The sequence below is a fragment of the Pinus tabuliformis genome, chromosome 8 (assembly GCF_031772625.1).
Source record: "Pinus tabuliformis cultivar Carrire ecotype Pingquan chromosome 8, CPIR1, whole genome shotgun sequence".
NCBI lineage: Eukaryota > Viridiplantae > Streptophyta > Pinopsida > Pinales > Pinaceae > Pinus > Pinus tabuliformis.
The window spans coordinates 1,380,253,818-1,380,261,265 of NC_142294.1; positions in this window are offsets into that span (position 1 = coordinate 1,380,253,818).

The following is a 7,448-nucleotide window of genomic DNA, read 5'->3' on the forward strand; positions in this document are numbered from 1 at the left end:
TAAGACCATAAAGCAATCATACAAAATATTATTGCAACACATATGTACCATTCACCAGAAGACGAGACTCTGCTTACTTCACTGTTACTGCTATTCCCTTGTTGCCGGTCACCTCCGAGGGTGAATGACGACGTACTTGATCCGAATACGATGACCCACTGATTAACCTCCCAGCCTACTCCTTGGGTACTCTTCTTCCCCGCGGACCCCTGAGCTGCAATGGGGTTGTACAATGGAGGAATGTAATAGCTGGTAGAGGAGAGCACTCCTTGGCTCAAGAGTTCCCTCTCTAAAATCCTCTATCTCACCAAACTCACTATAGTTTGGTAATCACTGCTCTGACATAGTCTCATCCATCTAGCCATATGGTTTTTCCCAAAAGTCCCCCTTCTCCCATGGCTTGCCCGTTCTTTTATAGGAGTCCTCATAGGTGACACTTGGCATGTCATGCATAATTAATTTTTTTTATAATTCAATAGCTTGATTATTCACCCACCCATGTGTCAGTCTCTCAACAAGGGTCTCCCAAAATTATTTACTTAAATTTTAATTTAAAGGTAATATTTTCCTTACCTCAGCAAAATTCCTATTTCTTCTCCTAGCTACCTCTTTATCCCCCTTTTTATTCCTTAATTTGTGTTCATTTCTAAAGTCAATTAATGAGTCAAGATTTGATCCACTATCTACCCCCTAATTTAACTCAAGTTATATCTTAGATGGATATTCTTATGTTGGTTGTTGCCACATGGAGGTTCTCTACATTTCTCTAAATTTAATTTATTATTCTTATTTTAATTCACCTTCCTCTTCTCATAATTAGGTTTAATTAGTTTAGGATTAATCTTTATCCTTACAATTATGTCCCTCGTTCCCTTTTTACCTAATTAAACAACATAATCTACCTGATATTTTCCAACATGGGGAGCATAGAGTTTTTAAGATAAAATATTTTATTCTTCATATGATCCTCTTAACCCAAGTTTTATTCTTGATTTAATTACCTTGGTTTCTAACATCATTTACCCTTGATGTAAATTTACCTAGTTTTCATTTCTTGATTATATTTATTAATTTATTTATTTTTAATGATTCCAAGGTGCTAAGTTTGGTCGTGCCCTTCAAGAACTTACCTTGAAGCTCCAAGGGTGCCACACTTAACCATTTATTTGTGATGCCAAGGGTGAAAAATTGGTCATTGCCTTCAAGAAATTCCCTTGAAGTTCCAAGGGTGCCACACCTAACATTTTATTTGTGATGCCAAGGGTGCCAAGTTGGTCTTTCCCTTCAAGAAATTCCCTTGAAGTTCCAAGGGTGCCACGCCACTTTCCCTTCAAGCATTCAATGACTATGAGGGGAAAGTATAAGTGCAACGTCCTAGACCACTATCATCTCTTATGTTGCCTGCTATAGTGAGACTAATGGTGTTGGGGATCAAGGAATCCGCCTTGATGCGCGGCCCCCGGTAAAATCCTCATGAGTGGCCCAACTTTGGGACTTGCCCTCGTGGCATCATGATCTTAAAGGTGAAGGTGTTTCAACCCTTCCAACCCAAGTCATGGCGGCAGTGCTAGTGGGTGAGATCAGGGACACTGTCCCACCCCTCCCATGTAGTTTCATCCACTTGTACAACCCCATCACCCATATGTGAGTCATTCGGCCAAGCAACTAATCTGTGCCTGTAACCATTAACATATCATCAGAATATAGATAAACATATATAGCAGGTTTCGAAATCGACTTAGAATTTCAAAGATAAAATAATATAAATTTTCATCAGACCAGGTGTCGTTAACTCGTCATGTGCGAGTGCCTTTGGTGGTTTCCTACCATACTCAATAATAATCAGTAACTAGGTTTCTCAGTGTTAGTCATTGCCATAGTAGCATTATTACCATCACCTAGTCATTCACATCATTGTTCATTGTGAACCAGAACGAATGTAAGTAGCTAACATAGGGGATACCTCCATCATGGCTAGCATCATCATAACCTTAATAGAACCATACATATAGATCAAAGCTATCATCATTATAAAATCAATAGAAAACATTTCTATCCTTTACTAATATCACCATCATGATACCAATAGAGAGTACACATAAACATTAATTATATCGAAATCATAATATTAATAGACAACATACATAACCTTCACATTCAGTAATAATAGAGTCACGTTTCTGGATCCTCAACCTGAGTTCCTGATAGACTAAAGTATCTTTGATAATGTCATAATAGGGTCAGGAAACTAGAGTGGGCACTACACCAAGCATCCCATACTTGCCACGAGTTTATAACACATACTCAGTGGTCAAGTTTACATCAAAATGGAAACAATACCCCAGCTATGAAAACAAGGCCAACATATCATTGTTTCTTCAACAAGTGATGGAAAACACATCATCACTACAACACATGATTTACAACAATAACGCCAAACACAATTTTTTCTTTGACAAGTGACGGAACCACAACATGACTTTCAGAGTGTAAAATGCAACACAAAATAAGACCAAACATCATTGTTGCTTAACAAGTTATAGATAGCACATCATCACTTTTACATTTTAAAATGCAACAAATGATTTACAAAAGCATGACCATGACAAGCTAACATATCTAGAAACCATTTTTCACTTATCGCTGTGAATGGGTCATCCCCCTGTGGTGGATTTTCTTGTTGAACAATTGTTTCATCTGGTTGATGCATGGACACTTTGTCTTTCAGGCACTGCTCTGGATGGAGCCTCCAACAAGTGGCTCTTTCATGGCCACCTCTGTTGCAATGGCTGCAATACAACTTCTTCCTCCAGATCTTCTTAACCTATTTATTTTCCTGGTATTGAGAGGGTCTTTCACACCTAATCTTTGTTTGTGTTGCTATTCTTTTCCAACACTTAGAAAATGTATGGTTATGCAATCCACAAAAGACACATGTTTTTTGATGCCATGTTTTATGTCCATCATTAATAACATGAATATAATTGAAATGAACATTCGAATATCGAGACTGGTTATAGCTTTCCTTGTCATCTCTGATGTCATTATGGCGATGAGAGCTTGCCTCATCTCTTTCCCTACAATGGAAACTGCCATGGGATGATGGGGATGTGTTCCCCTCATTATCTTCCCTCGATGATTTTGACGATGTCTCAGAAGAATCTAACACCTTCGATCATTCTCCTTCAGTGTATCTGAAGCCTACAAATTGAGGTCTCTGCACAACCTCCAATGGTTGAGTTATGCCTTGCTTATTAACACCAAGCTCTTTTTCCTCCTTGCACCTCATCCTGGTAAGGAGCCTCATGTTTATCCCTATAATTGGGATCTCCAAATCTCCAACAAGAATCATACTATGTGAAGATGAAACTGAAAGGAAATCAACATATTTTAACTTCCCTGTTCAGTTGGAAAGCATTGATGAGGGCTTCTCATCCTCCGTTGTTGTTGGCGCATTCACCAATATGTTTGCTGACATACCCAAGTCCTGCTTGATGGGGTAATTCTTCTACTTTGATGGGGTTGACAATGCCTTGGAGATTTATGCCCAAGCCTTTTCCTTCATATCCCATTCTCTTCAACATTTTGGAGCCAATTCTTGTCGTATGATTTCCAAAAACAACGAAATCATCATCCGGAAACATACATGAATTTGGAGAACTACTTTTTACCTCACACGGGTCACGCTACAACTTTCCCAAGGCCTCATCCTTTGCTTGCAGCTATCATAGCAAACTACATTTCTCCTCTTTCTCTTCTTGTAGAAGCATCTTCAATTCAACGTTCTCTGTTTGAATATTTTGTTTGTTGCGAATCAGTTCTTCAAGGGCCTCTTTCGTGGCTCACAACTAGAGCTGCAATCACTCCTTTGCCTCTATCTCTTTTTGTAGAGCTTCATACATTATTTCCACCCATTTTGAAATTTTTAGTATGGTCTCGTACATCGCGTTTTCATCCTCTGTCACTGCATGTTCCATTGTTCACGCTTGGAATTCACATCCATGGAAAGACTACTCCAATACCAAACTTGATCAAAGTTGACTCAATTCCTGGATTTAACCAAGATCTTCTGCTTTCGTGATGTGATTAGAATTGCAATTAAAATAGCATAAAGAAACATAAATGCATTTTGTAATTAAGAAGGGACATGACAACCATCAACAACATAAAATAACAAGATGTTCATAATAGAGTTCGTCCAGGAGGGACTACATCTCCGGGCCCTAGTGTGAAGATCGTGTAGGTGTCTGCATTAAGTGCTGCCAATAGTGATGATGTACATAAGAGGTGACGTTACTATCATAAAAGGAAAATGCCCTCACGTAGGAGTGCTCCAAGAGATGTTCCGCTGCGGGAACTCTCATTCAAAAAGGACTCCTATTAGTATGTCATAAACTCATGCATGATGATAATGAGCATCACGCCAACATGGCATGGAAGGGATCTCGACTCAGACATACATGGAGACAACATGAGTATCCCATCAACATGATGAAAAAGGGATCTTAATAACAACATAACAAGAAGTACATCTCACAGATGATTCCACGTCACATCAACCAGGAATCATGAAACAAGTAAGAAAACACGATCCCACATCAAACATAAAACAAGGATCGGTGTAGCACGATGCATAGAAAAAAGAAGTATGTGAACACACTGCATATACCTCACATCCTGGGGCCATCTGAAGAAAAGGATGTCAAACTACTGAAGCTAGCCATACCATCAATCTCGTGGCATCAAATCTCATGGAAAGCACTGCTCGAACATTGAACGCTGACACCTACACTCCACTTTGAAAAGTTGCCAAAAAATGAAATGATCAAATGGAAAATCTAAACGCACCATCAAATTTGTGGCATCGAACAGTGTCAAATCGACTGTCAAATTTCTAAATTCTAACAAAGTGAAAATCTAGGGCTTAAGGAATCTTTTAGATTCCCCCTAGATTGCTCAAAGATTCCCTCCTCTAGGTCATCTGAAGATCTAATGCTCAGATCATGAAACCGACTGCACCATTAGGTTCATTTTACCGAGAGGTGTAAGATCAACATAAAGTTTGTCCAATTTGGACACTGGCAAAATTTCACCCTCCTGAAAATTTCACTCAATCATGGTTCCGCCTGTGTCTTTCCAGAATCATGGTTCGACCTACCAAAATTAATTAAAAATTCATATCTCAAAAACCGTGTCGTGTTCATCCTTCCCTCATTGTAAATGAACTGAATTGTTTTTATAATAGCGGTTGGGCAGAGTTAGCAATAATGTCGTTGTGCAACATTGGTGGTGGAGTAGTTTAGGAGGGTGGAGGTTGCGGTGTCAAATCTTCTACCCATCTGAAATTGGTTGATTGTTTAATTTTTATGCTGCGCAGTTTGTTATGATCCCCGTGCTTGTTGGAACAACATGTGGTTAAGGGCCTTAGCCGTTGGAGCATTAAATGGGGTCTTAACATTTGAATGCCTTGATGTATTAAATGTGTGTTATATTGCTTTTAAATTTTGTGTCATATGGTCATACACCATACCACACATAACCACACTATTACTTTTTTTAAATGGATTCGTTGATTCAAATATGAGTGGCATATGTTTGTTTTGACAAAAAAAAATTTAATATATGACATATGTTTGTTATAATAACCTTAATATATTAACTCTTTTATTTTTTGGTTAATATATAGTGATGTTGTGTTTCTGTCACTTGTCAAAGAAAAAATAATGTTTGGCCGGCATATCATTGTTTCTTCAACAAGTGATTGGGATCTCCAAATCTCCAACAAGAATCATACTATGTGAAGACAAAACTGAAAAGAAATCAACATCTTTTGCATTCCGTATCGAGTTGGAAAGAACTGATGAGGGCTTCTCATCATTTGTTGTTAGTGGTTTGTTGTCTTTCTTGGCGCATCGCCTGATGGCATAATTATTCTACTTTGATTGGTTGACAAACCCTTAGCCATTTATGCCCAAGCCTTTTCCTTCATATCCCATTCTCTTCAACATTTTGGAGACAATTCCTATGGTATGATTTCCAAAAATAGCGAAATCATCATAAGGAAACATATATGAATTCGGAGAACTACTTTTTACCTCACATGGGTCACACTGCAGCTTTTCCAAGGCCTCGTCCTTTGCTTGCTACTATCATAGAAAACTACGTTTCTCCTCTTTCTCTTCTTGTAGAAGCATCTTCAATTTAACATTCTCTGTTTGAAGATTTTGTTTGTTGTGCTTCAGTTCTTCTAGGGCCTCTTCTATGGCTCGCAACTGGAGCTGCAATCGTTCCTTTTCCTGTATCTCTTTTTTTAGAGCTTCATACATTATTTCGACCCTTTTGGAAATTTTGAGCATGGTCTTGTACATTGCTTTTTCATCCTCTATCGCTGCACAATCCATTGTTCACACTTGTGATTGAAATCCACACAAAGAATGCTCTGATACCAAACTTGATCCGAGTTGACTCAAATCCTGGATTTAACCAAGATCTTTTGCTTTCATGATGTGATTAGAATTGCAATTAAAATAGCATAAAGGAACATAAATGCATGCTGTAAAGAAGAAGGGACATGACAATCATTAGCAACATAAAATAACAAGACGTTGATAATGGAGTTCGTCGAGGAGGGACTACATCTTTGGGCCCTAGTGTCAAGATGGTGTAGGTCGTTGCATTAAGTGCTGCCAATAGTGAGGATGTACATAATAGGTGACGTTTCTATCATACAAGGAAAATTCCCTCACACATGAGTGGCTCCAAGAGATGTTCCGCTACGGGAACTCTCATTCAAAAAGGACTCCTATCAGTATGTCATAAACTCATGCATGATGATAATGAGCATCCCGCCAACATGGCATAAAAGGGATCTCGACTCAGACATACATGGCGACAACATGAGTATCCCAATGTTAGGTCCCTACAATACTAGTGATTACCCCATTACTATTGTAGTTGTATCCCTTATTAATATTGTTGTGCCCCTGTTGTCCCCATATTGTTATTACTGTGCCCCATAGAATCCCTCTATTGTTATTTTTTCCTTTATATTATTATTGTTAGGTCGGCTGGGTTATATTGTGACTCCTTAGACTCCTATATATAGAAAGGAGGTTTTGTCATTTGAATCATCAAGGAATCATTCATTTGTGTAATGTAAAGAAGGTTTCCCCCTCGAAGAGGCTGAATTCTAAGGCGTTGATCTATCTTTTCTATCTTTTTGTGAGCTAGTTTCATAACATTTGGTATCAGAGCTTTGGATTCTAGGGTTTCACTGCTCCAAATAGGTCATCGTGGAATTTTGGATATAAATTTTTCTCTGCGACATTTCAGAAGAGAAAAAAAAACCCATTTGAGACGAAATTGCACTAAATCTCGAGTCTGAATTTCAGAGTTTTTTGCACTATATTTGTGGAGATATGATCTAAGGAAGTTGATCTTTTTGCAGA